Here is a 9,522-nt window from a genome sequence, read left to right on the forward strand (position 1 = left end):
CCCACCCACCCACCCACACCCATCTCTCTCTGTCCTCGTCCATCGACTGAACCAATGGTATCGTGCGCAACAATTTGCGTGTAATCTATGTAATTAGTCAGCATGAGCTTTTAGGCAGCTGTTACGGGGATTGTCCCTCTTGTGGGGGACTTTTGCCTTTTGTGTGTGCAAACCCTGCTCTCTGTGGTGCGCATGGAATGTATTCATGTGAAGAGCATCATTTCTCCCTCTCATCTCGGATGTCCCTCCAGGGCTCTGCTGCTGCTTTATGGGATCTGGTCTGCTGGTTCAGTGGGAGCCCCGGCTGTAAAACATACAAAAACGCAGTCGAATATAGGAGAGCATTGAGGATGGTCTGCCGTCGGTTAATTGCTTCTCGTCTCTTTCTATATAGTAAATGGTATCTTTACTCTGGTGTTTGTCCACCTCTTTCAGCCACGCAGACACACACGCTCTCTCTCCATCTATCAACATACCTTTCTATCGCTCTCACGCCTACTATCTGCTGTATTTTCCTCATCTTGATTTGCCCGTGTATAAGCTTTGACTAGATGAGCTACTCAATAGGGCCGAGTGAGTACTGGTAGGTTCAATTTAATGTGTTGGCTGGGAATTTATGCTTGGTCAACCTTTTGAGTTTAAGTAACATTGATTTTTCTTCCCTCCCCATTTACACCCAGACCAGATAGACTTGTCTTGGATAGAGACGTGCATCTCTATCCAAGGCATGGTCAGCTTCTTTCAGTCTCTAGACTCCTATGCGGTTCCATAAAAGAGCACTGCACACGATTCATGGCCTGTTGATTCTAGGCCTGTTAAGCCAACTAGTCTTAAACAGAGCCCAATTTTTTGAAAAAGATATTTGAAAGATGCACCAACAAAAGCTATAACAAAGGTATTCAAGTGCCCATTATGTGTGCTGTCTCAAAATGCAAAACATACTGTAGAGCGGTACATCTTCGCTAGTTTAATGTTGCTATTAGTGGTAGTGCTCCTGGCTGCCCTCCGTCTCAACACACCTGTTCCTTTAGGGACCCAGTTCTGTCCAAATTATGCAAATCTCACTTCACTTGCACTTAACTTCTAGTTCTGACCCTTCCTCATTATTCCATGTATTTATTTGACCAATCCGCGTACACAATGATACTGAATGGGAGCGTTGTATCACATCCAATTCAACAACAAAAAGGGGCAACCGATTCTTATTCATTTGATTCGATGCTCAAAGTCCCTCTCGTCTTCTTCTGGGGTACGGCGAGGGTTAGGGTTATTCTGTTTTCCCTCTCCGGCTCTCGCTGTGCAGCCTCAGCCCTCTGCGGAGTCTGTGGTCGGAGCGCTCAGCGCGTTCAACATCACGCTATTAGATGTTTTATGGTTTTTCCAGAGGATCCTTGCATGGGAGTCATTGTCCGCTTGCTCGCAAGCAGCCGCTCAGTGTAAATATCGTGAATGCCGATGCGTCTTTATCGGGACTCTTTGACGGCTCTCTTGTGATTTGTGAGACGGGGAGATGGTCGTCCCCCTCCTTCTTTTTTGGTTCTTGATGTTGTTCTGGAACGAGGAATGCACGATAAAAACCTCATGAAGTAGAGCTCTCGCAAGAAATGAGTGCCACGGGAATTAGCCTTGGCTATTGGCTATAAATGGGCTCTGCTGCAGAGGAAGAATGTAAAGAATTTAGTGTAGGAAAAAATCTGTTTCCTGCAGGGATGAAGAGGGAATTAGATTTCACTGGCCTGCAGCCATACCATGAACATGACCGATGAAGATTCGCTCATGTGTGTGTGGGTGGGTAGGTGGGTGAGTGTGAGACAAACGTAAAGTTTTATCATAATATAAACAAGAAATGTAGTTAGAATCTAGAGAGTCTCTGAGACATGGATTGCCTGTTTCAATCTAAACATTTTAATTTATCTAAATGAAATCTTTTGAATTGAATTTGGTCTGTTTCAACAATACACATGCTCATTTGTTAGTGTCCTACAATAAGGACTATCTAATTGTTTCACAAGCATCGTAAATCCATTAAGTGACTGGAGATATCAATGCTATTGGATGAATTAGGCAAAATTTAATAGGTCTAGCAGGGGAATCAAATCGGCCTTACAGACTTTATTGTAGCTGGAAGGCATACTGCGTACTGCGTAGGCCTACTGCTCCACACTGTGACGTTTCACATGTTTTCTTCGGACACGGAAACCACATTCCTAACTATGAGGGCTCCGGTTGTTGAGTTGCTATTGCACAATTGTTGGAGAAAATGAGAACTGCGCAAGTCATACTCAAAACCACAACAACAAAAGTGGTCGGGCAGACTTCCCTTGCATCACAGTGCTTATTTGATGTGGCATTGCTTCCAAAAGCTTTCCCAAAAACCCTCCCACTGTGATATAGAAGGTTGTTAATACCAAAAGAAAATAAATCCTCTTTCGGACTGTCCTATCTTTCACCCCTTTTCTGTCACTCCAAAGTATCCCATCGGTCCATTACCCCTGTTCTCCGCCCCTCTCTTCTCTCCCTCTTTCCTCTCTCCTTCTGCCCTCTCTCCCTATCGTCTCCTCCTGTCCTCTCCTTCTCTTCTCTCTCCCTCTGTCCTCTCTCTTTATCGTCTCTTGTCTTCTTCTTTTGTCCTCTCTCTCTCTCTTTCTCTTTCTCTTTCTCTTTCTCTCTCTCTCTCTCTCTCTCTCTCTCTCTCTCTCTCTCTCTCTCTCTCTCTCTGTCCTCTCTCTCTCTCTCTCTGTCCTCTCACTCTGTCCTTTCCCTCTATTTTCTCCCCTCTCTCTGTCCTCTCCTTCTCTTCCTGCCCTCTGTCCTCTCCTTTTCTCCCTTCCCACTGTCCTCTCTCCCTCTATCTTCTCCCCTCTCCCTCTGTCCTCTCCTTCTATCCCTTCCCTCGCTCCTCTCTCTCTACTTCGCTCTGTCCTCTCCTTTCCCCTCTCTCGCTATGTCCTCTCCTTCCTCCCTCCTCCTCTGTCTTCTCCTTCCTCTGTCTTCTCCTTCCTCCCTCTTCCCTTTGTCCTCTCTCTTTACTTCCCCCTCTATCACTCTGTCCTCTCCTTCTCTCCCTTCCTTCTGTCTTCTCCTCCCTCGCTCTCCCTCTATCCTCTCTCTCTATTGTCTCCTCTCCTACCCATCTCTCCCTCTGTCCTCTCCCTCTATCTTCCCCTCTCTTCCACGATCCTCTCCGTCTATCGTCCTCTGTACAGCCCTGTGCAATTCCTCTGTCACCACTTCCTCTTCTTTCATCATTTAGCTGTTCCTCTTTTTTTTCTCCCTCGCTCCGTCTCCGTCTGCTTTCACTTTCTCTGGTGCCGACTTCCCCTCGCACATCCATCACTCTCGCTCTCTGCCTCACACACTCGGACGCACACAAACGCACAAGACACTCACGCACATAGTCCCACAAACATGCAACGGCATTCGCACGTGCAAAGAGACACACACACACACACACACACACACACACACACACACACACACACACACACACACACACACACACACACACACACACACACACACACACACACACACACACACACACACACACACACAGAGAGAGACCTTCACCTTGGTTATCCGGGTCTCCTGCTGCCATTGCTCCCTGTTTCATCTTGTCTCACTCTCTAGAGGCTCTGCTGTTGCTTCTGTCTGTCCGTCTGCACCCTCTCCCTATGTTATCACACAAGTGGACTTTGTCGGGGTTTATCAGCCCCATAGCTATTGGTTAGCAGGGGCCTACATTTTCATATTCATACACACTATGATTATTATATATTCATATGACAAGGGAGGAGTACGTGTCTCGCTGGGAGATGGTTCTACAGTATAGCTATGTCTTTGTCAAATTACTGTCAGCATTGTTGTTGTTTGTTTACAGAAATCCATTTGAACATTTCTTTTTCATAAATTATTTAGCAGTGTTCTCTCTCTCTCCGTCTTCTTCTCTCTCTCTCTCTCTCTCTCTCTCTCTCTCTCTCTCTCTCTCTCTCTCTCTCTCTCTCTCTCTCTCTCTCTCTCTCCCCTGTCTTTGTCACATTGGAACTTCACTATCTATTCTCAGCGGAATAGGACTCTGCTGTCTCGTATTACTTTTCATGCACGGATAATAAAAAAAACAAATGCAATGAACGTCTACTTCCATCACCTCGTGTCAGTGTGAAAGCTAACCATACGTGCCGCGCAAGGCACATACACATTGTGTCAGCAAAAGTAAACCACCATCATTGTGTGTGTCAAAACACACACACCCACGGTTTTAAGCGATGATGCTTTTTCACAGGACGGACCTCCCAACCATAAACTCTGCTGTTGCACCTTAACTGCACATGACAAGCAACACAGAGGATGAATCGAGAAATGAAGATGAGGGGATGTTGTGGATGTACGTGCACCTAAAGTAGTCTTGCGATACCAGCGACTGACATTTTTAATAAGTCTTAGTGTCAACGTCTCTGTCATGCCAGTGACTCTAATGGATTTTAATTTACCATCAACATTTGACAAGCAGCAACCCACTTCCTTTTCGCACCTCCATACACTGCTTACGTTGTTTACCGCATGGGGGAATTCAATGTTCCACTGTCTCTTTCTCACTCGCTCGCCCGGTTTCCCTGTGTTTGTGCGTGTGTGTGTGTGTGTGTGTGTGTGTGTGTGTGTCCGTGTCTGTGTCTGTGTGTGTGTGTGTGTGTTTCTGTGTGCGTGTGCAAGGGATAGTGTTGCCCACAAATGTTTAAGTGTACTAAGGCAATTATGTGTAGTGCCTGTTTCCTCCATCTTATAACCAGCTGTTTTCCAGCCTCTCCTCTCCACTCTGCAAGGTCAAAGCATGGCTCGCTGGAAGTGTGTGTCTGTGTGTGTGTGTGTGTGTGTGTGTGGTGTGAGGGGACTCCCATCGGGGACATTTGTATGCAAGGAAGGTAAAACACTAACAGTATTGATTTGTTTAGTTTGAAGTTCAATTTCGAAAGCTTATTTGGCAGTAAAAATAAATAAAGGTAATATTCCCAGTCGACAGAGAGCGCTGATAATGTTCCTAGTAAAATAAGAAAAGGAAGGTTACTGATTACTAGTCTGGCTGTTTAGAACTTGACAACGTTACTGGTTTTAGTGCAGCTCGGGGACATTGATGTCATCCCCTGACAGAAAATCAATAACCGCTGTCCCCTTGAGGGGGCGAGAGAGAGCGGACTAGGCAAAAATAAATAAAGGTAAAGGAACCCGAAGGAACAAATGCATAAGAAGGACCCATCAGACCGCAAACCTCACGCATCAGCATCGGTAGAGTGTTTGGTTTTAAGAGGGGGACGTCGAGTGATCGCGTCGCCGCACATCTGTTGTTGGTGTGTGTTTGTTAAGACCGATCCACCCATTACAATACCCCTAAAGTGCCAGTTCCAGACATCCTACGACCGAATCGACACGCGACACATATCGTCCCGGTCCCCGGTGCCTGATCCTCAGCCTGGCCTGGCTTATCATCTCTCCTCCACTGCCTTCTCGGTTTGACCACAAGAGACAGGGGATGGCTTAAAGGGTCCCTGAAATCTTGATTACATTGTTCTCTTTCATGCCATTCTCTTTCTCTTAATTCACAATAAGAGCGCAGATAGGTTTACAATGTGACGTTGACAAGCTTTTAAACGTCTCTTTGATTAACTTGCTTTTATCGTGGTTTAATTCATTCCCAGGGGCCGATTGCTGTCATGGCCTTTAGCGATACAGTTTTGAATTGCTGCTATTGGGTCCACAGCTTATTGTGACATGATATTTCATCATGGACTCGTGTGCCCTGCAATGCCTTATACGTGGCATTCAGCCATTGGCATTATGTAACTAACTCAGCAGAGGAATCAGAATTGGTAAAATATAGTAAAATGTATGCCTATGCTTTTTCTTTTTGTTGTACTGTGACTCAAACTGTGAAAGGCCTGGTGGCTCATTCCTTTCTACTTCCTCCCGTCTTAACGTTACAATCCTGAGGAAATGCCTTTCCCTGAGGTTGCCCTCTCCTCTCAGTCACTTAGTGAATGAACTCATGCTCTGAAGTCACCCGGGTTTAATCAAAGCCAAGATTTCACACGCCCCGCCACAACGCCGCTTATAATGTTATTTCTTTGAAAGCTGCTTTGCCATGCTATCACATGCGGAAAATTACATATTTAAAAGCCACGGCGGCAGAAACGAGTGTAGAACGAGAGGGGCTCTCTGTCTCCTGGGTAGGATAGAGGAAACCTCGTGAGAGGAGCGTGTCCATCCATTCTTGAGATGAGGCTGACGCCTTCCATCCAGGCAGAATCTACTCCCTGGCCGGCTGCATTTTATTATGACTCCAGGGTGCACAACAGTGTGGCTGTCTAATCCATACTAGCGATCCAATCAGGGGCGTGTAACATACCGCACATTTGATCATCCGTTGTGCGGGCGTAACCGCTCGCACCGCTAAGTTATTGCAGAATATTGAATACATAACAGTGTGACTGTGAACCCATCAACGGTGCATTTTAATTCTCGGTACAGACAATGCAATCTGTTTATTGCTTTTTGTTCATTTCAACCTGAGCGAAAAAAAACAATTGACTTTGCCTTCATTTGAAATAAAAGAATCATTCCAATTTCTATATGAAATTGGAATGATTTTTTTTTAGTACGTGAGTCTTTAGATAATAGTACACTGGCAAAACTAAAGGACTGTGAAACCCCCAGCCCTGGCGGTGCGGGTACCAGACCTTGATTGATTATACCATAGTTACTTTACAGTATAATGTATCACCCTGCTGCCTCCTGAGGGAGAAACTTTTACTTCTTCCCGTGTTTTGCATCAAGCGACTACCAGTGTATCGTATATCTGAAAGAGTTTTGCTCTAGGTGTTCAGGATCAATGCAATCTATACCTACTCTACATCTGCGGGTGTCTCTTCTCCGCTCCCATGATGCACCCCGGCACAATGCAACACGAGCCCAGCCTCCTCTCTGCAGAAAGGTTGTTTTTGTTCACCTAGTGTCTGGGAGGCATGCACCTCTTAATTGTCTGCCCAATTCCAAGCATAATTTACTAGGCTGGCTGAGTCAGCAGGCTGTGCCAGAGCATCCTCCCATAGCGTATGAAGCAGCCAGCCAGCCAGTCAGCAAGCAGCCAAAAACCATGCAGGCAGGCAGGCTCAAGGGGCTGGTTTAGACCACTGGTTCCCATGGTGTCTGTCCTCATACAGAGCCGCCCCTCCCCCAGCCCGACTCTGGCTCTGTCGCCGTCTGCCTGTACAGTCACTTCAACATGTCCAGTCTTCCTTCCTCTCTTTGCACTCAGCCTGGGCAGGGAATTTTGTGTGTGTCTTTGCGAGACGCCAGAGATGGAGAACAGGAGTGATTTGGAGCACAAATTGGAGTTCTGCATGACTCTGGTTCTGTCTTAGCATATAGGGCTCACTAACTGTCGCCTCTCTGAATGTTATGCCTGTTGTGCTCAGCCTGCGCACCCGCTGTCACTCTGCGCCTAAGCCTGCCTGCCTGGGTGACTGGCTGACTGACTGACTGACTGTCACAGCTCAAACTCTCGCCACCAGCAGTGTTTATGCTGTGTCTGTCATTCTGATCTGTGACAACTGGCTAATCTGAGAGAGAGCGAGAGAGAGAGAGAGAGAGAGAGAGAGAGAGAGAGGAGAGAGAGAGAGAGAGAATATGAGCGTGTGTGCATGAGCACGTGCGCACCACCAATTGCGATCCCTTCCCGTCGGGTGTGGTGCGACCTCACTAAATGAAGTGTCGGCATGCATGCGAGCGGCTCATCTCGCCCCGGCTTATTCAATCTGCGCTGGATGGCTCCAAATCGAAGTCGGCTGCTTACTGCTATGTATTTTTAGCTTGTTATGATTTGCCCTTCTCCCGCGCATCGGAGGATTATTGTTATCTGTGGAAATTAGCAGGCCGGCCTCGGCCATCAGTCACGCAAGGGCTCAGTTTCCCTGCCGTCCCCGGGAGGTAATTCTGGGAGTCGCGGTGTAGAATGTGTCCGGCGATGAGCCCTCACGGTCAGCATGAGGCCCTGACAATCAGCCCCGGGGTCAGACTGATCGTCTGCTCCTCAACGCGGCCGCGGCCTCATCTAGTCTTTAATTAACACCGCCGCTAATAGGCCACCAGGGGAGGCGTAATGGATTCGATATTGCTGAGGTATTAAAATGCAAATGTGGATGAAGAGCTTTTTCTGCTTTCTCTGCGGCGAAGTGCCTCGGCGATGATGTCGTCGTAAGGCACGTCGCATCAATCACACTGAAGGCTTCAGAGCCGCACCATATGCTCCGTTTTTTTATTATTTATCTCTTTTTTATTATTTATCTCTCTGGGGTAAGGCTATGAATCGGTTGCCAGTCATGCAGGTGAGAGTCATCCGGGGTAGGAGGGGCTGCCATAAAAAGGTGGCACGAGACATGAGCCAAACTAAACACAATGTCGGATTTCTTTTTCAAATCAGCAGATGTGGATTCGAGAGGTGATCCGGAGACGTATAGATCATCCATGCTAGAAAAATAAAATCATTTTCCTTACCGAACGCGACGGCCTTGTGTGTATCGTCTCGGTGGTCGTCTCTGAATAACTCGACTACATTCAGGAGATTTTCAAATGTCAGAGTAAATGTTCCCCTTTTAATAAATGGCTTGACGAAAGACGGACTAAGAGCAGGGGAGGACAAAAAAAACCATCCTTGCTGACCTTTTGGGTATCAGTAATATTACCCCCATGTAGCAGAGGGAGACCAAACACAGATTTAGAGGAATGTGCCTGCGTGCGGTACTGTGTTTTCGCTCAAGCCCCCAAGACCTTTGATTTATTTTACAAGTCCCTTGAGAGAGAGAGAGAGAGAGAGAGAGAGAGAGAGAGAGAGAGAGAGAGAGAGAGGAGAGAGAGAGAGAGAGAGAGAGGAGAGAGAGAAGAGAGAGAGGAGATGAGAGAGAGTAGAGAGAGAGAGAGAGAGCGAGAGAGAGAGAGAGAGAGAGAGAGAGAGAGAGAGAGAGAGAGAGAGAGAGAGAGAGAGAGCGAGAGAGAGAGAATCAGTACAATACAATATGGCAGCTGACAGTGAAAAGTTAGCAACCAACCAAGCAGTAAGACATACCCGTATTGAACAAATTTGTGAGTGACTAGCTGTTTCTTCCATCTGGTCGTCGACGGTTTCATTAAACTAAGGCAACTAAGCGATGCTTACAAGCACATCTCCTCAATTAGGCCACAGTTGGAGATCGGAAGCAACAAGTGTAAATGTGTATGCCACGTACCAGTGCACACTGGCGTGCTTCGCTAGAGATACCGCCTGCTAAATGCCAAATACAGAATACATAATAAGCAATGCTCGGATGTGTCAGACATCGGATGTAATGCGGTGTTAAATAGACGTAATGGCCTCACAGTTCTCACACATGAACACGGTTGAGGTTGTGCAGTGGGAGGTTGGCCCCCTCTGAGTATTAAGTCGTAGAACGGCGACGGCGTGGAAAGCACATCTTTGGCTAAGAAGCGGGATTGGCA

At 46.9% G+C, this 9,522-nt stretch overlaps 1 protein-coding gene across 1 annotated transcript in view; it reads left to right on the forward strand.

Moving 5' to 3' along the window:
- The window catches only part of cdk14 (cyclin dependent kinase 14), a 96,706-nt gene that overhangs the window by 2,395 nt on the left and 84,789 nt on the right, over nt 1-9,522 (forward strand). The gene's annotated exons all lie outside the window — the stretch shown is intronic.

The sequence above is a fragment of the Gadus macrocephalus genome, chromosome 11 (assembly GCF_031168955.1).
Source record: "Gadus macrocephalus chromosome 11, ASM3116895v1".
Taxonomy (NCBI): domain Eukaryota; kingdom Metazoa; phylum Chordata; class Actinopteri; order Gadiformes; family Gadidae; genus Gadus; species Gadus macrocephalus.